General features: G+C 39.2%; 2 long non-coding RNA genes across 4 annotated transcripts in view; one reads left to right on the plus strand and one right to left on the minus strand.

The window, feature by feature from the left end:
- The first annotated feature begins 7,361 nt into the window (after positions 1-7,361).
- Positions 7,362-25,704, plus strand: part of LOC102016686 — a 73,323-nt gene continuing 54,980 nt past the window's right edge. For both annotated transcript variants that reach the window (XR_260013.1, XR_001232917.1), the window contains exons 1-2: positions 7,362-7,518; positions 9,615-9,810. This is a non-coding gene — a long non-coding RNA (uncharacterized LOC102016686). The remainder of the gene's footprint in view (positions 7,519-9,614; positions 9,811-25,704) is intronic.
- The window catches only part of LOC106147890, an 89,897-nt gene continuing 84,024 nt past the window's right edge, over positions 19,832-25,704 (minus strand). For both annotated transcript variants that reach the window (XR_001232918.1, XR_001232919.1), the window contains exon 3: positions 19,832-20,039. This is a non-coding gene — a long non-coding RNA (uncharacterized LOC106147890). The remainder of the gene's footprint in view (positions 20,040-25,704) is intronic.

A 25,704-nucleotide genomic window follows, 5' to 3' on the forward strand; every position in this document is an offset into this window, starting at 1 on the left:
AATAGAGTCATTATCTTATCATCTGATCTCTCGCTTACAGTATTTATGTGTTTTCTGCTTTTCCTCTCACTAAGAAATAAAAACTTCTAAGGCAAAGTGCTCCTCTGCCACCTAGAACAAGTGTTTATAGCTTGACAGATCTGTCATTATTTTCACAATGTTCAAGAGGACAATGTCCAATGCCCATGTTCAGTTGGCCTTGGATAGGCTACCATTCAGTCCTTGCTGTTCCCTGCAGCTCCAGACTTGCAGGACAACATTGGAACCTTAATCTTAATGAAGGCATGCAGCAGCACCTCCTTTTCTCAATTTTATATGAAGAGGAGAGATGCTCATCTGCTTAGGATGAGGTTCCCCTCCCCTTAGCATTCCAAGAAAACTCAAAATCATACACAAGAGCAAAAGAACTCACTTGAGCTAAAAGAAAACAAGGATTTAAGTAAAACTTGCAACAGATCAAGACTTCCCCATATTTCTATGTGGGGAATATCAGTAAGGTATACATCACTCAGAACAAAGTAAACCTAACTGGTTAACTTTGTGAAAAGTACAAGAATGAATCTTCTTACTTTTCCCTCTATCATGTTGTTCTTAACTATTTTTCAAAGAAACTTTTTCTTGGCTTCTGTCTTGTTAAAGCCAAATAGAGCCTCAAGAAAAAAATAATGGAAGATGCTTTCATTTACATTAGAAATCCACCTTTCTTCTTTTCAGCCTTCTAAACATTCTTTTCCACCCGACTGACTTTCAGGTAAGCTGCAGGAAGAAAAGATTAGTCTTCACTGTGAAAGGTGAAGAGGTAAACCACTTCAGCAAACAACGTAGTATATACTCATCAAACATAGTTTGGGAGCACATACTCCACCCTACCCACTCCCCATCAAAAATAAAACTCCACGGCAATAGCCAGCATCCCAAGGGGCTAGAATTAGAACTATAAGTCTGAGAATATGGCTATACAAAAGCTGTTTAGGTTCCACGGCCAGATAGAATTTGGTTCTAATTCTGACTTACTGGCTATGCAACCTCAGACAAATTATTTCTCTGTGTCCTTTTTTTATCATCTTAGAGATGGACTGATACTAGCTACTTTGTGAAGTGATTATGAGCACAAAGCACAAAGAGTGGTACCCAAGATGGAAGAACGTAAAGGCTGGTAAAGAGATGAAACACTGGTGCCCAATTGTCATTTTACTGTGACTCTAAGGACTGGTGAAAAACAGGGAAATGCAGTTATAACAACAGATAATACTTTTAAGCTATCACTGTGTGTCAGAAACTGAGAGATATACTATCCTAAAAGTTAAGACATTCTCCTGAAGTTTCTCCAGAAGAGATGGAGCTGGAAGTCATGTCCAGAGCTCCTGATATTCCTCACTACAATATATTGCCTCCTAGGTACAAGGAAAATATATGGAAACCGCAACAATGGAGTACCACTTTTTATTTCCCACCAACTCAGTTATTTGGCCCTGAGAAAGTCATCTAATTTCTCTGACCATCAGTCTTATCAGGTTAAAATGAGGACCCTGAAACTATTGGCTGACTAAGGTTATATCTCTTCTACAATCCGGTGGTCCTATGATTTTATGCTTGCTTTAATCAACTAAGGGCATCCCATTTTTCAAAACTGGTGACTCGCTTGGTTTGTTGAACAAAAATCATGAAAGATGGATCAAGATTTCAGAAACAACTTAACCGGACTAAAAACAGAACGAAACAAAATCTGAAAACACTCTTTACGGCTTGAACTCCCAAAAATGAAACAAAATAGCATTTTTCAGAAGTAACAATGAGATATTCTACAATCCTCCATCTCCTTGCTTTGATAAAGTCATCCGGTTTATGCAGAAATGAAATCTTTTATGTAATGGTCAAGAATAATAATGGGTCCAGCGAGGCAAGGGTAGTCCAGAAAGCAGTGGCAGCCGCAGTCACAGTCCAGTCAATGAGCTGTCATCGCAGGCCCCTGCACCTGTGGTACACAGGGACGCACTACCTAGAAATCACGGGGGCTGGGAACAAAGCAGGGATACAAGCCACGTGCCTGATCCTGGCAAGCAGATCTTTTCTTCCAACATTTCTGTTCCTCAGCCTCATGGACAAATCAAAGAGCAGATTTTCTTGATTTAGCATGATTAGGCATCCAATTTCAGGTGTAGAAAGATGGTATTTCCCCGGTTCAACAGCAGTGATTAAGTTCCATCCGAAATGGCTGACAGAAAAGCCCTGTCGTGGCTTCCGTCTAAATTGTTGAAGCATCAGAATTATATGGTGCTTTTATTATCTTGTGGAATGCATGTCCCTGGGGTACTCCTTTGAGTTCAACTAAAATGACAGTTTAATTTTCAGTAAATGAGTGCTAATTAAAATGCTGGGGGAAAGACTGTCATAATTGAATAATGAGAATAATGCAGCATACATTTGTTTAAAGGTTCTTGTAAGCTGAATTTAGGAATCAAAAAATGGTCTCTAGGAGCTCATAGGCAAAACCAGCTCTCTGAAAAGCCTTTAATGCTTAGTATGTGTACCCACTGCACTGAGTAAGCATCTTGAGCAGGAATTGTCTTTGAGCTGTTGTGAGATTCTAATGCTTACGTTCACATTTATCTCCTGCAAAATACTAGCAAACATGTTCCTCAATCTTGGATTTTGTGACATTTAGGTTGGATAGAAACCATGGTATTGAAATTTGTTTTTGATTTACTCTTGGACAAGTGGTTGAGATGGCCTCTGTGGATTCAAGTCTCCAGAATGCAATAGACTTTGACATAATAAAACTGCAGATTTAGACAATGCCAAGATTAGAAGTCTTTGGAAGAAAGCAATGTGGGTAAATGGAAGGAGTGTTGGATACAGTCTCAGCCTTGCTATTAATTCTAAGGTGGGATATAATTCATCCCAATATCTTATTATCAACTAAACATGTTGGGAGGATAAAATGAGATAATATAGTACATTTAAAAGTAACTTTAAAAGAAAAAAATAATTAAAAGGAGTAAAACCCTATCTTTAACAATTGGTTGAATCTCATGAATAATACAAATCTGAGATTTATTTTCCTAATTTAGATCACTCTGCTATCAACACATTTTAACAAGGTAGGACTATAATAGGCAAGCTCATTACAGTAGCATATTATTGGGGAAATCAGTATTATTCTAAAACACAGAGTGTAACCTTAATCCCACACATTGTTCAGTTTATATACTAGCCCCCACTCTCAGCTGCTGAGATAATTGGATTGACTTTCATGCTTCTCAGTGTCTACGTTTCCTTTATTTCTTCCATCCCAGTAATAGTTAATTTCAAAGGCTTCAGGATTGTATTGAATCCAACCTATTCAGTGAGTTTCTGTCCTGTCCTTAAAGATCTATGGGAAAAATAAATTCTATAACCTCCTTCTACGCCTAACAACTTTACAGTGAGTAAATTCTGTACAATCTGAATTCCTTGATTGTGAAAAAATGTCCCCAGGGCCACCCATTGGGAGGCCTCCCGTACACTTCCTAATCCAACACAGTTTAGAGCCTTGACAGCTCCAGCGGAGCTGCTTAGACACCCCCTTATGAATATGCAAAGACAATCTTTCACTTACAAAAGAAACTGATATAGCCATTATGGCCTGTGGTTAATCAAACCTCCATTCACTTCACTCTGCTTTGAGAACCGTCATCAAGAAAACGTGTTGCTAAGCAAACTTAGCAATAAGGACCTGGTTCCCCTAAAAGAAAAAAAAAAAAAAGAATTGCCTGGAGGCCAGTTTGCTTGGAAGTAAAGATCCAGGCTTTTTCAGCTTCTAATTTGATTTCCTGTAAAAATCCAAGCTCATCATTCAGTTAAAGGAAGATTGGAAAGTTGTTCACACGTTCCTCATTTAAACAAGTTACAGTTTACACACACAAATGCACATGCACACACACACTCACACCAGGTCCTTCCACTTGCTTCTGCAACTGCTTCTTGGAAAACATCCAAGCTTAGGCCAAGGAGATGCATAATAGAGAAGCTGCTGACTTTCCAAGCATCTGGTGAATTCACAACTTTCCTTGAGCCTTACATAATGTGTCATCAATATTCATTCTTTCATAGACATCTATCTTAGTCATTTTCACCTTCCCCAGGAAACTCGATCAAGAGCAAGCATAAAGGACATTATATTGCAAATTCTTAATGAAGAGTACATAAGAATAGACATTCATCTCCTAGTTTTGCAATTAATTTTCAGTGTGATCTTAAAAGACCACTTAAAACAACCTGTGTTATAGATTCCACAGTCTTAAAATGGAGAAAATTACTTTCTATGGCACCAAGATGAGGTCTTAAACCTACCCACATGAAACTTAGCACATTTTGCAAACTGCCTTGATTCTCAGATTTTATCCAGCTTACTCAAAATCTCTATTTTTAGAATTTAGGCACTAATTTCCATGAGTGGGTGGTAGGCTGGTGGTCTCAATTTCTCATTCTCGCCAATAGAATTTTACTTTTCCATTTAGAAAAGAAATATGAGGAACCCAGGCATTTGAGAAGTGGATGTTGGCATAAATAATCAAATACCTTAACTTCCAAGCTACTAAATTTATTTTGGAAAACTACTATACTAGATGATGGCTATATATTACAGGTCACGTCCTACAATGTTCACAATTGTTTTCTACCAAATAACATTGCTTTTACCTTTCTCAGACTATTTCTAGATAATAAATTTGACCAGAGAGTGATGGTCCAGTTTTTTCTTAAATTCCATGTTTGTTTATCTGACATCCATTTATCACAGGGCTAATTATGTTCACTACACATTCTCATTATTTATAATCTTGATGTTTTGGCATTTGAAGACCTTCAACACTCAAGGAGATGGAGTCCCTCCCAGGACTAGCTGATTCCTAAAAATAGTGAAAATTTTACCTGGGAGTACATCTGCCAAACAAAAGCCAACCATTCCCTTACCTATCTCTTGCATAGCAATCCAACATTTCCCCTGCCCACAGTCATCCCAAGGGCAGGTACCAGGCTTCCAGAAACAACCCTTAGAGCCCAAAAACCTCCAGAATTATTTACACTAGCCAATGATAAGCTGTTTACTCTGCCATGCCTTGCCTTTCCCATGGAAAACCCATAAAGAAAGGCTTTGATCTATGGCTTTTCTCTCTCCTTTCTGCCCCCTGATCACCATTAGTATTCTCACGTGGCCCTGTGTGTCATGTTGCACCTTCTCAGCTGGGGAATGCAAGTGAATGAATCATTTTTTGCAAGGCATTGGTCTCTTCATGCCATCCCCTAGTCCCCTCCATAAATGAACACTCCGCAGGTAGGGATGAGACATCTGTGAGGAGGTAGCGAAAACTAAATTGTCCTCTGAAAAGTTCAACATCCACTCCACTCTTCAGGTCTTGAAGATAGGAACTCTGCCATATCTGTCTACTTCTGCATCCCTGGCAACACTGAGCACATGTGTAGTTTTGATTTATTTTGACTAAATAAATTCTTTAATGAATAAGAAAACTGCAACATTTTCCATTAGTGTGATGGTGGCTGTAGGACAGTCAGGGCTTCTCTGAATATAGTCCCAAATCATTTGAAGACTTCTTAAAAGGTAAGATTCCCGTCTCCTACTTTAAGGTTTACTGAATCCCAACTACTCTTGGTGAGGCACAGGAACTTTCAATTTAAACAAAATCCCAGGTAGTTCTTGGACATATTTTAGTTAAGAGAACTTTTGTTTTGCTTTTTGAGTATCAAAAGCCTCATTCTTGGCTTCAGTGGAATTCTTCAGTCACCATGAAGCTATGATGACCCTAAGATATGAGTTCTTGTTCCAAAGGTTTAATATTCATACCTCACTTGAGGGCCTGTATTTTTGATATTCCAAAATAATCCTATCAGCAATGCCAACCCTAGGTGACTGGTTCTCTATGTCAGTCATGTAAAATCAGACTTTTTTGCCATTGGATTGACATGGATTAGGTGGTTAAGCTTTCCCAATAAGCAGACTACCAAACCGTTGAATTTTTTAATCAAGTTGTGTGTGTGTGTGTGTGTGTGTGTGTGTGTGTGTGTGTGTGTGTGTGCACACATGCATTCTCGTAAGAACATGCTCTGGTTTTCATTTGTTTTACTTTATACAATTCATTCATTAGCATGCAACTAGTCAAGTGTGACTTCTTATTAGTGTGGGTCATGCACATTCTTTCAATCAACCCTTGTCATCTTATGCCTTTATCTTAGTCTCAGAACATCTGCAGAAGACCCCTACCTCCTTTGGCTACATGTCATAGAAAAGTTCTTTCAGAGCACTTGTGGATTTTTATATTTATCCATAAGAGCTGTGAAAGTGCACTCTAATGAATATTCAGGTCTACATTGCAGAAAGATATGCCCCTCTGGGGCAGCACGGCACGGTGTTGTGAAGGAGCCCTTCTGTAATAATAGTTGATATGAGTGAAGATCTCATCCAAGCCTCAGTGAAGCTTTCCATCAAATCTTTTTTCTTAGAATTGACATTTCCTGGCACTTCTGTCAAGACTGTCCCCACAGCTTCTGTGACGAGACCAAAATTCCTCAAGGGAAAGTAAGTGGTGGCATGATTTCTCTCTCTCTCTCTCTCTCTCTCTCTCTCTCTCTCACTTTCATCTCACCCACTCTTTTTTCTAAAAACATCAGAAAAAAATCCAAGACAGATACCTCTAAGCGGATGACAGCACAGCCAGTGAATGAGTAATTAAGTATAACTTGGTTTCTCAGAGCTCAATCCAGAGTTAACCGAATGCCCCTGGCAAATTTCAGGGAACCTTAGCTTTTCCAGGATCATCTCTGAGCCTCTGGGAATCTCACACAATCACTCCGAAAGGCCGAGGTTCTCTCCAGTGGTGCCACTTGTGTCTCTCCTCTTCTTCATGGCCTGCATTCTGGCTGCCCTGGGATTTATTGATCTCATTTGTTGATCCCCACTTTTGTTAACCTGTCCCGTCCTATGAGATCTCTACCGCCACAGTTACATTGATCTTCACAGGGTCTTACCTGCTTCAAAGTCAGCAAGGTACAAAGACGGGGTAGAAATAGAAAAAAAAAAGTAGAAGTGGGGTTTTCCTCCCCAGCATTGGAATGGTTTTGTCAAGTACAAAAAAAAAAAAAAAAAATCCCTCTTCTAAGGTCTTTTACTATTCCCTGGTGTGAATATTATTTTGCTTCTTTTAAAATTTCAGAACAATTTAACTAAAAACACGTACCAGCCACTAACTCTCTGACTTTGGGTCAGACAACGATGTGATGTAAGCATGTTCAAGAACAGGGCTTTTTGCTGTCCTTGGACCAAAGCCCTTGGGCAAAACGGATGCAGTATCTGCCCAGTTCCTAGTTGTACCAGCCTCGGGGCCAGCCATAAGCACTACAGCTCCAGCCTCTCCACGCAGTGCTCCTCTTCTACACAACCCTGAGGAAAGAAGAGCCCAGCAGTCTGCCCAGCTAAGCCCAAGTGCTACAGAGAAGTTGCCAGATTCTACCACAGAAGTGAAGGTGAGTCCTCTCTAGCTATCCGGCAAAATTGCCAATTAAATCCTAGAAATCACATTTGAATTTGTGGATGTCTATAATTCAGCTAGCCCTAGGGAAATACTCACTGCCAGCAGGTGGTTCAGAGCAACTCTTTGTAATATTCATGTCATGTTGCTTAAAGATGTGAAAAAGACCAAGCCTACCAGCTTCTGGTATTTGACAAACCAGACTGCTGTTGGATCATATTTGAATAGACAGCTGTATCTAAGTGTGCCAGGAAAAGCCTTCTCAGACAAGCAAGTCAGGTCAGCAAAAATTTTCCAGACTAGCTATGAACTGATGTGTACCTAATCCTACAAATCCTAGCAACAGGCTATGTGTACTATTGTTTCCTTCCTATGAGTGTTTGTTGATTCACACATCACTTCTTCACTAGACATGCAACAGCTATTTATCAAACTCCAGCCTGTGCGCAACTCTGTGCTGGGCACACATCACCCTTGCCCGGCACAAAGACTATCGGCTAGTGGCTGGTACCATTCATACCTCTATGTTCTCATACATTAATTCAGAACTTTTTCTGAAAACCCTACAGAATACAGTTCTTGCTAATCACACAAGATTGCAAGCAGTATTTAATTATTTAATTGTTAACTGGAGAATAAAGTGGCAGAATGAATGAAGTCTGCATATCTGGAGTTCCAAAGTCAAATGGAAGTTTCTGTCTAAGCAAAGAATACAGCTAAAGTTATTTAAACTATATTCATAGTGATCGTCACTCTATCCCTTTGGGGGAGGGGGAAGTACTTTAAGATTCTCATGGCTATAAAGAGTGTAACTCAAACCGTGTACAGAAATAATATGACCACAAGAATAAAACACAATCATATAAAAGGCAATGGTATGCCGTATTCTTCACCCAGCAATAAGAGAACAACATCTGAATTCTGAGTTAGCTGTCACAAAAGTCTTTTATCTCTGTCCTCACTTCTTGCTGTGGGACACAAGGCCAGCATCTTCTACCCTGGGTGGTCAGTTGAAGGCTTCCCAGCACATAATGTTTAGTGATTTGTTTACTTGATTGTTTAGAGAGTATCATATCAAAACTTTAAACTATAAGAAAGGGAAGGATGAGACACTTCAGGTTAAGGATGATAAGAAGAGAAATTCAAATTAATAATGGGGGGGCTGGGGATTTAGCTCAGCGGCAAAAGCGCCTGCCTGGCAAGTGCAAGGTCGTGAGTTCGGTTCCTGGTACCGGAGAAAAACCAAAACCAAAAAAAAAAAAAACCAAAAAAATTAATAATGGGGCAAGAAGAACTGACATGGGATACAGTTATTCTCAGTAATGTTAATAAGAGTTAAGGTTGATCCCACTTATACCCCTTTCTTGACAATTAATGCCTGAAATCCAAGAGAAGTTAAGTTTTAAAACATAAAACTCTAGGCTACATTTTTGACAGACTTCCATCCACAGCTGATTTAAACAAAATTTACTTATGTGTGAAATTTCAGATAGTATCTCATTTCCAAACAGCACTTCACTCTAGAATGGCAAATTGTACAGTTGGTTAAATTTCTTAGACATATGTTAAACCCCTTGATCCTCATGGCAACAGCAAGAGGGAAGTAGATGGATATTCATTTACTTACTTATTATTTATTCATTTTTTTCATTACTTTTTCATTTGTCATCTCATTTTCTGTTAGTCAATGAGCATTTGCTGATGACCTCTGTGTTTTGGACATTGTGCTACACTACTATCATATGCTACCCACAATGGTAGCCCCCACTCATATGTGGCTACAGTAATTAATGTTTAAAATGAAATTTAAAATTCACTACCCACATTCTAAGGAGTCAGAAATCACTGTTGCTAAAAGCTAACTTACTGAAAGCTTCTAATATAGAATGCTTCATCTTTGCAAAACATTCTTTTGGACATCGTTATGGCTTTTGTCTAGATGTTCCCCCAAAGCCTCATGCAGTCATAGAGGGTGGCTTTTCAGAGGTGGCTGGATCTAGAGTGTGTGATGCTGAAATTAAATGTGTGATATTGGGATCAAGGGTGTGTGATTTCTAAACTAGTCTACTGACTGGGTTGGTATCGTTCTAGGAATGGATACTAAGGAGGCCCTCTCTGGAGTGAGAGCTACCTGGCCTACAGGGTGAATACCCTGGAAAGAATATAAGGGACAGAAAGGGGGCTGCTGTGCTCACTTGTTGCTTGCTTCTTACTGCCTTCTGCCTGCTCTGCAAGGCCCCTCTGCCATGTACCACCCTATCTTGAAGCCAGCCAACTTCTACAAACTGTGAGTAAATAAACCCTTCCTCCTTTAACTTTAATGTCAGATATTCTGTCTCAGTAATGAAAATATAACAAAGACACACACCATTCTGCACTATCTTCTGTTAAGTAATCAATCAAGACTTGCTAAAGGATGCAGAGCCACATCTCATCTCCTTAAGTCTTACTCTCACCTCAGAAAAGTCATTATCCTCTTTCCTCATCCTTGTTCATCCTGCCAAGACTTTATATGCTGGATACAGGGCAAAGATGAGAGAGGGTGAGAGTGTCTGCCCATCTTGGTCCAGAAAATGTTCCATGTGACCACCGTTTCATGCCTACCTGTGAGAAGAATACCTTATAATTTCCTTGTCCTGATAGTCATTCCGTTACATTCACTTATACTCCAGAACCAGTTAGGCTAGTAATTCTCTTTCCCATTGTTCAATGATTTCCAAGACCTCCACATCTAAAATTGGTAATCTACTCTAGTGTCCCACTGCTGCTTTAACCTTTCTGCATTTATTATTGGCAACTGAAAAAGGTCTTATGGAAGCAATCCAATTCACTTCCCCTTATTTGCCTTTACCTCCATTCTTCAGATGAGAGAGCCAAGGTTGTTGGAGAATTCTCTCAGACTCCACAAGGCAATAAAACATTCATTTCTCAACAAGTATCCTCTTCCTGTCCATCTGCTCTGTGTGCCTGATGCTGGCTTCCATGACAAGATCTGTCCCTTGTAGGACATCCAACATACCTTCCCAGAGAACACTCATGTCTTTTCACCAGGAAATTAGGTGTCAAGAAGGAATTGGCCTTGATCTTTCAGTTCAAGTAGGTTTACTGTACACTTCCAGCATGCTTAACTAGAAAATAAGGTATCAAAATGCAAAGGACATATTTCTGTATCCCAGCAAGAAAAAAATAATTGAAAAAGCAACTAGAGTAGGTATGATCTAGTAGGTGTTCAAAGTCTGAACCTTAAGGACAACTCAGGAACTTTAACAGCATCAGTACTGCTCATTAAAGAGAAAAGAAGGAAAAAAAATGTAGAGATAATCCTGTAGGTCAACCAGAAGATTAAAGAAGCCATGGAAAAGACCACACTAAGCTCAAAAGAAAATAATACTGTGCTATCACCATAAAGATCTTATCTAAACCTTCATCAGACACTGGAAATTGGGGAAGCACTGCTTTAACCAAAAAATAAAATTTAATAAAACAAACAGAATAGAACAAAATAATGTTAGTAAAATTCCCTTTACAAAAGTCAACCCAATGAGTAGATAAAAGAATAGTTCCAACTCAGTACAGCGTTTATTTTCTAAAAGCCGTTCAAGGGAAGACCTTTACCCCTAAGCACCCAGTATTGGGTAGACACGTGGCAGCAGAGGCTGCAGTAAGAGAGTCATGAGAGATGAGTGAATTCCCACACAAAGAGAACAGTGATGGTCAGCCTGAGACCCAAACAAACCCTGGACCCTGGAGTTTCCCAGCTGCCCAGCCACACCCAGATATAGGTGCGGAAAATGATGAAACAGAACTTTTCTGTGCTTATCTCTCAATGACTGTGAGTCCTCAGGAACTCACATCTTCCAGTCCCTGAAAGACAGGCCCACAAGAAGGCATTCTGCCTTGGGTATACACTTCTGTCCACCCAGCTGAAGCCTTTATTCCTTCCTTCCTTCCTCTTCCCCATTTCCTAACCACTAGTTTCCGCAACATAAACCAGTTCCCTCCTGGGCTGTCTCCTATTCTGGACCCAAGTAATTTCATTTGCGGGGAGGACTTAGCTGCCGGACGGGGCTCTGCCTGTAACACACATGGAACCTCTAACCTCGGAGTATTCTCACTGCGTTAGCAGCCTGAGAATAATATCATCTTCCCAGATGGATCCCTTAAGAATATACATGTGTGTGTGTGTGTGTGTGTGTGTGTGTGTGTGTGTGTGTATTTTTTGAGACAGAGTTTCACTATGCAGTTCAGGCTGGCCTCAAACTCACTTTGTAGCCCACGTTGGCCTAGAACTCACAGTGATCCTGCTGCCTCAGCCTCCCGAACGAATGCTGGGATTACAGGCATGCACCACCACACAAGCTCTTTTAAGGATATTGACACCAGTCTGCACTGGACATACTCTCCCAAGTTCCCTGAGCATTGTGATTTGACTATATTTCTAGGTCTATGTTTAATCTTTAGCCCTGATCTAACCACCCAGGCACCTGAATAGTGACATTCTATCAAGTTTCCCAATCTTAATCAAGTTATTGATGGTTGCATATAATCAAACTGTGAATTCTGATAAAGTCCTACAGACTAAAAAAAGGAATTTATATTTTGTTCTAAGTATTAGGGGAGAGTTTCAAGCAAAAGAGTAACATGATTTAACGTACCTTTTAAAAATGCAATGCTGGTGACAATAGGAAGAGCAGGCCTTGTAATGTTAAAGCAAGTGGAGGTAACAAGTTAGAAAACCATCTGGCACAACGGTGTCGACCTAGTACTCATGTGGTCAACCAGCTGATAAACGTTGATGACTTGAACTGGGGAAGGGGGAGGAGCAGTATAGATAGAAATAGAAGTATTAGAGATGTAATTTGAAGGTAAAGATGGTTAATATTCTTATACAGAAAGAGGAGGTCACTACTTCCCTTGGTCCTCATCAGGACACAACAATTAATAATACACAAAAAGGCTTTCAGTAACTCATAAGTAAGAGTGTCATGTTAAATTATGAATAATTAGTAGTACTGACATAGTTTTTTTAATATAAAATGTTTTTAATTGTTTTTGAAAATATTTAAAAAACAATTTTGAGCACTTTTAATAAAAAAGAGAACTGAAATGTTTCTGCAATATTCAACTACTGTAGTTTCAACAGGTACAACAGACAAAACACTGGGGAAATCTGACTTTTTGCACTAAATGAAAACATGAAACAGGGCTTGTTTTTGTCACTGATGGTGTTGTAAAGCACATTGGAGAACAAGACTTAGTTGAACCTCAGATGCACTGCATAAAAAAACACTTTCCTTCTTTTCAGTTCAAAAGTCAGTGCTTATTGCAATTATATGCAAAATTATTTACTTCATGAAGTCTTATCATGATAAACAGTATGCAAATAACTATGTCAGAACCTTTCTCAGATTATTTTCATGTTCTGACATAGTTATTTATATGTAGATAATGGACTTTTTCAAGGAAGCTCCTTTAGAATACAAGTATCCAATTGTGTTGGCAATTTCAATGAAGTAAATTTTAATGATAATTTCTTGCTGGAATATAAAAGCTATTGCTCTAAAAACTATTCTGCCCCTAAATGAAAGTTATCCAGTGTGAATGATAATTGCAACAACAGAAAACCAATACACCATCTCAATGCTGTGTCTTTTCAGCCAGATTCTACAATAAAATTAAGAACACTTTAAAATGTTTTGAGAGTGTCTACCAAAGTTGCTTCCAAAAATACCTTTAGTGCCTACTATGAATATAATTTTTCAAATTTCACAAGTTATTAATGGGCTATTGCAAAGATTTTTCCATCCGCTCCCATAGAAAAGAACCTTTGGTAAAGTAAGCTGAAATAAGTGTAGCCTGGAATATGTTTCATTCACTGACAATATTTTCTGTGTCATAATTGTCAGATGTCAGCAGACACAGCCTCTACTAGTGTTCTTAATTTAAATTCAGTCAGTTCTATGTATATGGCTCAGCCAATGCAGTGTACCTTCTGATATGGCAATGCAATTTCTCCTCCATCCTTTATGTGCAGAAAAGTCATTCTTGCTGCCTGTAACTTCAGTTCTGCACAGAATTGTTCTCTCACCTAACTACTTATTCAGACTTCTCTTTTCAGTTAGGTAATAAACCAATCATATATCCTTAAAAATGTATTACACAGTTTTATCAGCTTCAAAGAGTGAGTCATGAAAGACTAATGGTAGCGAATGTTGCAGCATCCCAAAAGCATGCACTGTGTGAATTGGATATAAATAACCTAACAAAACCTTGAAGAGGCACTGACTGATGACTCAGGCCCGCAGTGTTGGATACCGTGCTCCTGGACAAGTAGGCAAGCATGTACACAGGGGGACATTAAGAAGGGAGTTAAGCACTCACTAGGTTGTGGTCCAGGTCTCTTGAGCAGCCTGTTTGTCAAGTTCAACATTTACAGGCCACTGTACACTAAGGAAATAACAGCATTATGAATGAAGAATGTTTCACAAGAGTGGTCATCGAAGGGCAAATAAAACCTTCTAACACAAAGAGCTAGATATCCGCAACTGATCAGCTTCTTTTCAGGACACCAACCAAGACTGCCTCTGATAATAAACATTCCTATAAATCCCCTTTCCTTCTCCTTTCTCTAAGAAGCAAATGATTACACCTTACATACCTTACAAGCACACACAAAGTACACCTAAATAAAGTTCAGGGCAGTTCTTTGAACTCACTCACTCTTGCTTCCTTGAGAGTATATTTTCAATTTCCCTGTTTGTGCTAACAAATTTTCCTTGGTGATTTACTCAGTGTATTTCTACATTTAAATTCTTTCCGTGGCAGAACAAGGACCTATCCAGGCCAAGCAGGGTCTCTGGCCTCTGCTTGGTGGGATTCTTCACTGTCCTCCTGTTAACTCGTGGACATATGCAGTAATCAGAGTCTTTAAACATGAAGTTGATCACATATACAAAATGAAAACTCATCATCGTAGGGGATCCCCAAAGAAGACTGTAAATTAGTACAAATTGTGTAGACACTGCAGTCACAGTGTGTATATGTGGAAATGCCTAAATCCTGTAATAACAAGGGCTCAGTGTCAGCTTGAGTTACCATCAATGTTTCTATTCTTTAGTAGGAAGTCATCACGCTTTCAGTGCTGCTACATGTAGTCTTTTCCAGTTCCATCATTCTATTGTTCTATCATGTTTAACCATGTGTTTTGAAGAAATATACAAGAAAGCCAGTAAATTTTCCCACAAAAAGATAGAATAGAAAGGTCCAGTTTGTAGTTTGTCTCAGATAGCACATACTCAGAATAGACGGCAATACCCCCAGAAGACTATGGTTTTCATTTCTGAAATTTGTCTATAAACAATGTCTGATGATTCTTCAAGCCTTTCTAAGTGTCTTCAACAATCTTACAAGCATAACAAATTATCAACCATCTTGGTCTCAGATAAAGTAAGAGCAATGGGATATACACTTTTCGTATATATTTTTATCCCAGGGATCATCAAAAGCCAACACGCTTGAGCTTTCAATCGTTTATTATATGTGCTTCAGGTCAAAATTAAAGTGGTCTATCATCACATGAATTCCAGACATGAAGCTCAAAAACTCTCCAGTGGGCTCCAAAGTAATTTACCTGCAGGATCTACTCAGTTCCCAATTGGAAACATTGTTCAATTGCCCTTATAGGGCCTGAGAAGGGATTTAAACCACCAGGAGTTCCCAACTTTCTCCAAAAGGGTCCCTTTATGATTGCTTAAAGATGTTGTGCTAAAGTAGATAAAGTGGTAGGCCTTCTGCCAATTAACCAATGGAGCCAAAAACTAGAAATTCACTGTGTAATGACATCAATTCTCTGAGCTCAAAATAACCAAAAATCTCTGCAATAAACCATACCATGCTTGGTGTATGGTGCCCAGTGTTTGTCTAGAAACAGAAAACCAGGTCCCTGTAGCTGTAGTTGTCTGTACAGTATGTTTTTGATACTTTTGAGATATCTAGTAAACATATTTCTTTATTTGTATTCTTGCAATTGTCCTTTAGAGAAAATGAATGCTAAATCACTGTCCTTGAAATGCCTTTTTACATTCTTGCTTTACATTACGATGTGATACAACTTCTAAAAGTATTTGGCAGAGACCAGGGAGGATAATTTTAGGGTCATCAGAATAAAACATGCTTGTTTGGTGGTGAAGGAGGGGAAGGGGATCACACTGGTGTCAGAAATGATGCACATACCCATGGTGCCCCTTCTCTAATTTTATAACCCTGGAAAAAGTCTCTAACCTTTCTATGCCTCAATTGCCTCAGCTCCAAGTTGGGCACAGTTCCTCTCCCACCCTGCCTATCCAGACTGTGGGATTACTGAAATGCAATAACCTTTTGCAAATTTTAGCTGCAATCCATGTAGTTAAATGTGTAGTCAATTATAAAATTGGGATATTTTAAACAAAAGAAAATGGGTAAAACTCTCCTTTAGTGAGCCTGGAAATGAAATGTTTTATTTTCTCTCTGAATGTGTCTCACTTCTTTACAATCTGGAAAATAAAAAAATCACAAATTTTCTGTTTATGGTGGAACACACTCATTATCCCAGTCCTCTGGGAGGTAAGAGGGTCACAAGTTTGAGCCCAGCCTGGGCAGCTTAGGAACTTACTAAACACTTACTAAAAGCTGAGGACACAGTTCAGTGAAGGGCCTGATTCACTGATCCCTAGTACGGCAAATAAACAAATAAACAAAATTTAAAATTCAGAGATATGTTTGAAATAACAGCTGAACACTCACTAGATGCCAGCCTTTGACTCACTCATGCAATACCTCCTTTAATCCTCATAGAAACCTTATAAGGGAGAAACATTTCCTCCTATTTACTAAGAAAAGGACTAAAGTTTAGCAAGTAATGTATTTTTGCCCATGGTCACTGATCCAGTTTATAGCTAAGTCAGCATTCAAACCTGGACTATTCTGACAATAAAATCCATGCCCTTAACCACTGATTTCTTCCTATAGCGTTGTAAATTCTCAGCCCAGAACCTCTGTCTGGCTTCCACTCTCCTCACCACTGGGTCTTGGCCCCATGTTATCTCCAGTTGTGCACTTGTTTCTACTCTCCTCTCCTGAAATGTCTCCTCTGCTTCACTAAATACACCCTGTAAGGCTCACAGGAAACCTTGACTTTAAACTTCTAATGAAATTCCATTTTGTGCAAGTCACCTTCTGCTGTTGCACTGACTGGCTAGTTGTATCTGAGATGTGTTCGTTCTCTTGCTTGGGTTTTCCATAAAACCATAGGTGAAGTAACTTACCACTCTCTCTCTTTCTCCTTCTTCCCCCTTCTCTCTCTCTCTCTCTCTCTCTCTCTCTCTCTCTCTCTCTCTCTCCCCCTCTCCCTTTCTCCCTCTTTCTCTGTTTCTCTCTCTCCTTCCTTCCCTCTCCCTCTCTGCCTCTCATTTCTCTTCGTGTGTGTGTGTGTGTGTGTGTGTGTGTGTGTGTGTGTGTGTGTGTGTCCCCAAAAGTGCCTAAAACTGTACCAGGTTAACAGAATACTACTTAAGCAATTACTTGGTAACATTAATAAAAAATTATTTTCCCTACTCAAGTCTAGGATGATCTTCCCACTTCTGATACAGCACCAAAATAAATGTCACACACAAATTTTGTGTTGGTGAGCAAACCAAGGTACCTTCCTCCAGCAACCTGTTCAGTCTTTCAGGGAGGACAGACAAGCTGTGTAGTAGGCTACAGGAAGTACAGGTCACTGCAGAAGCGCAAAACAGCAGTAACTACCCATCATGCCAGTCTATGGGGCCATGAGAAGTCTATTTGGAGAGTTTGGTGATGCAGGCTGAAATTTTAAGGATTGAATAATAATAACAATAAATCATTGGCTATGTCACTCTGAGTACTTTAGATATGTGTTTCCCTGCCCAATCCTATCAATGACTCAGCAGAAGATGCTATCATTTCCCCCCTTTTATTGATAAAATGGCTGCAGTAGGATAATTTGCTCAAAGTTACTAGTGATGGCAGGAGTAAGATTCAAATGCAGGTCAGCTGGCTCCTGGAGACCACACCTTTAACTAGTATGCTATCTTTCTTCTGAAGTAGATTAATTACTAAAAAAAGAGAAATAAAGAAGAGAGGAGAGGTCTAGGGAGAAGGCCAAGCATCGTGAAGGTCGAGAGAGAAAGAGAAGAGCTCAAGCAGGATATTCTGGAAACTACTGGAACTTAATGTGGCACTTGAAGAGCTCTAGGTGGGTCTCTGGTTACCTTGCAGTGGCTATTCAGCCATTTCCCACTGGGGCACCAGATGGCGACTCAGCGCTGTTAGGTGACCTGCCCCGCAGGGGGCCTTGGTGCAGCTGCACAGAGAGGGCTGTGTTATATCGAGTCCCAGGGACTGTGATTTACTGGTTCCAGTGACCAGCAGTATATCAACTGTGTATCAACACAATCCCACAGAATCAGAATCTTGGAAGGTCCTCTGACCTTAGAAGAGAACAGAACTAGACTAGCCCATCTCTTCGCTTCCAGAGACTTTCCCCCACATTATTAGATTCCAAAAAAACTCCACAATTCCTTTAGCCTCTCATCTCAATGTGAAGTTGTTCTTCCTATGAAGATGTTCTTACTTGGGTCTGATGTGAATGCTTTGCGCTTAAGATTTAGCTTGAAATCTCAGCTCTGTTTCCATCCCTGGTGGAATAGTAAGTCACGTCTTAGGAGGGGACCATCTCAAAAGGGTCATCAGAGGATAACACAGTCACACTTAAAGCCTGCAGTTAGAGTGTGCCATCTGGCTGCATCACTTGTGAGCTCTGTGACAAGAGGCAAATTATTCAACTTTTCAGTGATTCCAGTTCTCATCTGTAAAATAACACAATAGGGGCTGGGGATTTAGCTCAGCGGCAAAGCGTTTGCCTGGCAAGTGCAAGGTCGTGAGTTTGGTTCCTGGTACCGGAGAAAAACCAAAAAAAAAAAAAAAAAAAAAAAAAAAAAAAAAGAAAATAACACAATAAGAAAGCTTACACACGGATTCATTTTGAGGATTAAGTATAGACCAGATCATAATAAATGCTCACCGAATTTCAGCTTAGAAAAGACAAGGCCTAATGCCACATGTATCTTAAACTAATTTGTATACAATTTAGGAACTAACAAATAAGTCTGATCAACTTTGACAGGAAAAACAAAAACACCAAATGCATAAAACATAAAATTATGCTTTGGGTTTTCTTCTTTTCTACTAATAGGCAGAAAAGCCGAATATCCACTTTTAAATGGAAGTTATACATGAGTCACAAAAGTGTTAAATAAATTCGTGAAGGCCAAGTAAAAAGAATAAAGAGACAGGAATCATCTTGCTGTTGCCATGACAACAAGGCATGTTACCTGGACAAAGATTTTGGTAATCTCTTAAGAGAATAGCCAGAGATGTTTCCATCTATTTCAGAAAGGACAAAGTCTTCCTTTGTCCTCCACTAACGACATACATCCACTTGTCTGCTGATTGTATCCCAATTCACCAAGGCCAAGATCCAAGAGGAGAGAGGGTGTCATACCCAAGTAGGTGGTGGGATGCAAATGGACCTGGCCGAAGGCTCGGAGGTAAAGGCAAACGTCAGTGAAAAATGCAAGCTCAAACTGTCCAGGATCACTACTATTTCTTTTAAAATGCTGAAGAAATGTTCATTAAAAACCATCATTTTCCTGCCATCCCATTTCCACATTTTCTTCCTATTTCACAAAATCTGGTATACACATTTTGGCCCTTATTTACCCTTTTGGGGGAAAAGAGGGAGGGGAAAAGAAACAAATGAAAAAAGAAAGAAAAATGAAAACAAAGCTTTTGTAAATAAAGAGGGGGTGAAAGCAGGGTAGGGGAATGGGAAAAAAAAAGAAGCAAGTAATATCATATACAGGTACAAATTCCCTATGAAGAATGTGATCATCATGTATACCTAAAAGGTACCAATAAACTTAATTAATAAAAAAGCAGCATTCTCACCCATGAAACTGCTCAACTTCCACCAATTAAGCTTACTAGAAATTGAATCCTAAGTCAATAGCACTTTCATTTTCATTAACTCTAATGACAGAAAGTCATTTAAAAGCCTGCTACGCAAGACTTTCCCCAAAAATCACTTTCATAAGTGAAGGTGTGAAGAGTCTATGACTTAAATGTGGTTTTCCTCTATCTCTTCAGATATTTTGTGTCTGTGTGTGTGTGTATGTGTGTGCGTATGTGTGTTTCCTTCTGTCAAACTGTAGTTTCCAGTCAACATAATAATCTTGCACACCTCTCTCATCATTTCTTTTAATCTATAGTATTTTAAAGGAACAAACACAGGCTATTTGTAATAGTATTTCCTTTAATAGCATATTTTTCAAACATGAGACTATTAAAGTAGCTGTCCATGAAAGCAGTTATTCAGCTCTCCTCTGAGTTCCCCCTTTATCCTGAAAGGGCCTCCTTCATCAAGCTCAATAGCATCTCTTGGCTGCCTGAGAACAAGCACTGGTGGACAAAAAAAAAAGAAAGAAAATGAAAAAAACGAAAGAAACCTATTTTCCAGATCAAAGTAATCCCTACTCCATTGCCATGGCTCCAGACGTCTCTTTTTTCTTTTCATTGACCAGACAAGGTTCTTCTCTGCTCTCTGCTTCATTTTGCTTTTGCCTGAATTTGTTTTCTCTTTGGAAAAAGTGTTCATTAAAGTATTAGTTTAGGTTGATTGGTTCTTCAGCAACAGAAGAGGCTTCTGTTTGACACAATCTCAAAACAGTGACCTGATTATTATGCGGTATGGAAATAACTCAAGACAGTGGGCTTCACCTTTGGTACCCATGCAGGACACCAGGTACATGTCTACACACCTGGCCCATTGGTCTTTTCCTGGGGGCTTTCAGGGCCTGAGTTTCTGCCTATGTCCCTGGAAGCTGTAAGTCAGCTCCCTGCCCTGGTCATTGAGCCCCCCCCCCTTCCTATGGATCTGAATTCTTCCCAAGTGGCTGAGGCTGCTCAGTTTTGTCTCCATTTATATCAACCAGTGGCGCATTCAATAGAAAGAATGGGAAGGGAGAGGAATGGCTTTGATGTCTTCAAGGGCCAGAAATCACTTGGATGTCCTTCCAGGGCCACTTGGCAGCAGGTAGAGGGTATGACAGCTGGTGGGGAGGTTGGTAGCTGGGATGTAACTGCTCGACCATAGCCAGAAACGGCTCTCCCCTTACAAACTGAAAGTTTTACTCCTATATTCCAGCGGGAGGTGGGAATGAGAGAGAAAGATCAGAGAGTTACTCTATATCAACTGGGAAAAAGGAAATTCATGAATTACCAAATAACATGCCAGAAGATTCCACTACTTTTTAAGACCAATTGAGCCAAGTCTTTGTGTCCAATCTAATAAGACTATACTACTGCCAATAACCATCAAATAATACCAATGGTGTTTAGCCATGAGGATATTGAATCCAGACTAGAAAGCTCTCTTTACTCATCTATTAAAAGACAGCTATTAATAAGTTTATTTTAAGGATTAATAATAATGAAGTTATTGTTGTTGAACATTTACTATGTACCATCTTAAGAAAGGAAGGGAATATTGTTAGAAACCACCCAGATTCATCCCTGTGAAAAATGCCATCTTCCCCTTTTTTCTACCTGGAAATTCCTATTAATTCTTCAGCATGCAGATCAAATACCATCTCCCCTCAGTCCCTATACAGAGTCAAATGTTCTATTCTCAAGAGTCAAATGTACTCATTCATTTGTATTTTAGTAATTATATCATAGTATAATTCTATCTCTTTCTCTCAACTGAAATTCTTGATGGTTTTACTCATCTTAACTTTTCCATCATCTAACTTGGTATAAAGTGATATTCAGGAAGTGTATGCTGAATGAATAACTAAGTTGGTCCATAAGCCACACATAAAGGAGTTGCAATTTAGATTCAGAGAGGTCAGAGACTGAATTTTAGGACCGACAGCCTAAATGCTGACATCCTAAATGTCTAGGTTCATTTCAAATCGAAACAGCCTCATCTAGGGCAATTACCCTGAACTTTCCGCATCTAATAACCTAGGCTTTGAAAAGTGAGGACCACAATCCACTGAGCTGTACTTCATTAGTGGGTGCGAAGGGCTTTTTAAGCAGCAAAGGAGATAATTATGGAAAATGCCTCTGAAAAGGAAAGTTGGCAAAGACATATCTCAGGGACAGTGATGAATTTTCCTTCCAGGATTTCCACTACATTTCATTCCAAATCAATCAGAGTCTCGTCAAAGATTCCAGTACCAGTAGGGTCCGTGGTTCTGTGTTCACCAAGTTCCTGAATGATTGTAAAGAGTATTGGTTTGAAAGCACACTAGTCCTGCACTCCCAGCTCAGGGTCGCTATGATCTCTGCGGCACTTTTAGCTTTTTCTATTGTTTGTTTCACCCTAGCTCCTGACTTCTACATTTACAGATCATGAACGGATCGCTCAGATGTGCCTGACCTTTGAAAATACACCTGCCCTCCCAGGAAGTATATGATCATTTATCACTGTCATTTATCAAACATTAGGTACAGAAGTAGATATCTGGGTAAACCTGAAGGTAACTGCCAGCCCATGTACACAAGAAGTGACAATTTAGTCCAGATGAGACAAGAAAACATGAAGATATTGAAAAATAAGGTCTGTTAATATATGAGTATGTATTGGGACTTTAGAAAGGAACAAATATACGAGTCATGGGTATTTTATTAGTTCTTACTGCATGGAAATATAAGCCCTCCTCTGTTCTAGATACCTTGTCCTAACAGAGAGTAGCTTTACTTCAAATGAATTAAAAGAGATAATAATTACAGAATATTGTGTTTGATTCATATTATAATTTCCCTCTACATGCACAAATGTGTGTACCCACTTGCCTCTGAAATTATTTTACTGAACATAAATTCATTGTTACTTTGCTTCCCAGGGCACATACCCAGGTCAGCAGTATGTATCATAATAGTGGGTAAAGATGGTCTAGGATTTTTCATTGTCACAGTTAATCAAAAGATCATCACTGAAAAGAGTAAGAAGAGCAAAGGAAAAGAATTGAGATTTGAAAGGAAGAAGTAATGTAAGGCCAGAAAAGAGGTGGTAATAATCATCATGAATAGTTATGTGCTTTGGTCAGTGTTTCAATCCTTACCCATGCTGATTACCAGTTCACTGTCTACCATCTTTAGAATAGTGGCATTTCAGATCTGAGGAGGGACTTAACTGACTACACATATGAAATTGGAAAAGTTTTGTTTTCTGGAACTACAGGCTGCTTTTCTATTACCAGAACAGTTCATGGTCTGCCATTACTCATCAACATTAAATATAGGACGTTTGCTACAGCTATAATTAAAACTCTGGTTCGTATCTATATTAGCTGATTGATCTTAACATTTGCCACTCAGAGCTCTTTTGAAACTTATAATTAGTTGAAAAATAGATAAAGTGACTGCATATTCTTATTATTAATATAACTTAAGAGTCCCCACAGAGCCTGAATGCCATATGTAGAAGGCCTCCAATTGTTATAAATTTAGATTAAATGACTTGTAAGACTCCTTATAACTGTAAAGCATAATTCAGTGCCCACTGAGGGAAAAGGCAAGATTATTCTATGATGCAGACTTTGTTGGAAAGTTTCATCCCTGTTGGAAGGGGCATTTGTTTATGACATGGAAGAAATTTCTAAAACTATAGCAATTTTATATTCATTGACTAAAATACCTCTGGTGATCTTCTGGTGTTACCTGGATTTTGAAGACCTCACTCTTTGAGCCTTGATGACTAGACTCCCTTTTGCCCCAATTTATCACTCAGAAATACCTGCCTCTAGAGGAATTTAAACCTATGTCCTTTTCTGGACAAAGTCAAGGCAAATGATTTTGGAGTTCAACATGCTTTTGAAATTCTAGGTCATCTATTCTATCAACAATCAAAATATGGCAAACACAAAATCTGCTTGAATAGAGTAAATATATTCTACCAATATGTCATAAACATAATAGACATAAATTGAAAGAATTTGTTATGGTTTGTGTCTGGATGTCCCCCCAAAACTTCATGCAGTCATGGGGCGGGCTTCTAGAGTTTATAATTGATCCATGGTCCAATGCTGGGATTATGGGTATGAGAGCTACACCCACCCTGGGCTGGGTAGGTTACGTACGACATAAGGAAGGGAAAGAGGCTTGCTATTCCCACTACTGCTCTTCCCTTTTGCTCTTGTTGCTTTTGCTGTTTTCAGCCACCATGAACTGTTGCCCTCTGCCATGTACCAGCCTCATTCAGAGCCAGCCAAGTATGTACTGAAACCTCCACCAACCATGAGCTAAATAAACCTTTCCTTCCTTAATTTTGGGTGTCAGATATTTTGTCTCAGCAACAAGAGAAAAGCAAGTAAGACAGAATTAGAGGAAACATTGTCAATTTTGAAATTCAGGATCTCAAATCTCTCACCTCTGTGAGTCAATTATTAAAAAAAAAAAAAAAAAAAAAAACCAAGCTCTGAATCTGGAATGGTTAAAGTCTGGGCAATAAACAGTAGGGTGCAAGGAAGACCAATAACTTCAATGGGGAAGAAGAGAGAGATGGGGGGTTCTATTAGGATTAAAATGTCCATCATGTAAATCAGTGAAGTAAGGGATATGAAAGGCAATCATAAGGAAAAGTGCAAACAGTGAGTGCACACATTTAGAACCCAACACCAGGCTATAAAGGCATTATTAAAGCTATCGATTTACAGAGAGTAAGATAGATTTATAGACTCTATAGATCTATAAAAACTAAGGTCCAAGGCTGTTAAATGATAAGTTGGGTGTTTTGGATTGAATGAGAAGCAAAGCTACAATTATCCCCAAGATCTGAAAACCAAGCAAAACTTTGAAATGACGGTAACTATTTTTCCTAAAAAATAAAAGAGCAAACGTGGATCTGTTATGTGGCAATGATTTGTAAGCATGTACAATAATTCATAGAAAAGTGTCTTTATCTAGTTATCTAAATAACTGCCTCCATTTCTTCTGCTTGTTTGCTGTAACATATGACCTTGTCAACTTGACGGGATTGAGAACTACTCAGGAAATCAGTAAAGCGCACTTCTGGGTTGTCTGTGAGAGGATTTCCTGAGACAATTTGCATGTGAGACAGCAAACTGAAGCAGACCCACACTGAAGGTAGACTACACCACCCCAGTGTTGGGTGGTGACCACTGCATCTGACTCTTTCTCCTTCCCTTCTTTCTCTCTCTCTTTCCTTTTTGGCTCCCATGAGGTGCACAGCTTCCCTCGGCTACACCCCTCCACCACGGTGCTTCTGCCTCACCACAGGCCTAGCAGTACTGGAGACAGCTACCCATAAGTTTAAGCCTCTGAAGCCATGAACCCAAATAAATCTTTCCTTCCCAAAGCTAAGTTTTCTCAGGTATTTTGTCCAAACAAAATGCTAACACATTTACCTAGCATTTAGTTTCATGCTTTTGTCAATTACCTTATTTGCTGTTTCTGTCTCACAAACTAAACCCAAATGCTGAAGAGCAACATCTTCTGTTCACCCAGCTCAATCTCTTGCTGTATTCACCACATCTACCCGGTATCCCATATAATCACTGACAATGTTTGATGCAAATCTAACTTCTATTTTTCCTTAAGTAAAAAGGATTAGTTGAAGTGTTTTGTATAAACATCCATAGGGAAAGTCTCCATGTTTCCCTATATTAATACAGGCATTGATAATTATCAATACAAATATTAATAAATAATCAGTACATTAAGAAATAATAATGATAAAATAAATATTGTTAATAATGACTCTGTAACCTCTTTCACTTTTATTTAAGTAACTGTAACTTTCCAAATTATTTCCAGGTTTCCATTTAATTTATAATTGTTTCATGGTAATCAAAGTGCATTACCACATATCTACCCATCATCCTACCTGCCCATGAATGTATGTCTGGAGTCGTGGTATCTGTGGATAAACTTATAATCAGCCACCCTTACTCTAGACAGGGAAATTTCCACTCACAGTTTCCCAGGCTGGAATGCAGCAGCTGTCAGCACTGGAGACAGTTACATCCACCATGGCTGCAGAAAGACCCAGAAGGTCAAAATACAGACCTTCTTAGTCCTTGCAGTGCTGTGTGAAGAG

This window comes from Chinchilla lanigera, unplaced genomic scaffold (assembly GCF_000276665.1).
Source record: "Chinchilla lanigera isolate Chin_1 unplaced genomic scaffold, ChiLan1.0 scaffold00011, whole genome shotgun sequence".
NCBI lineage: Eukaryota > Metazoa > Chordata > Mammalia > Rodentia > Chinchillidae > Chinchilla > Chinchilla lanigera.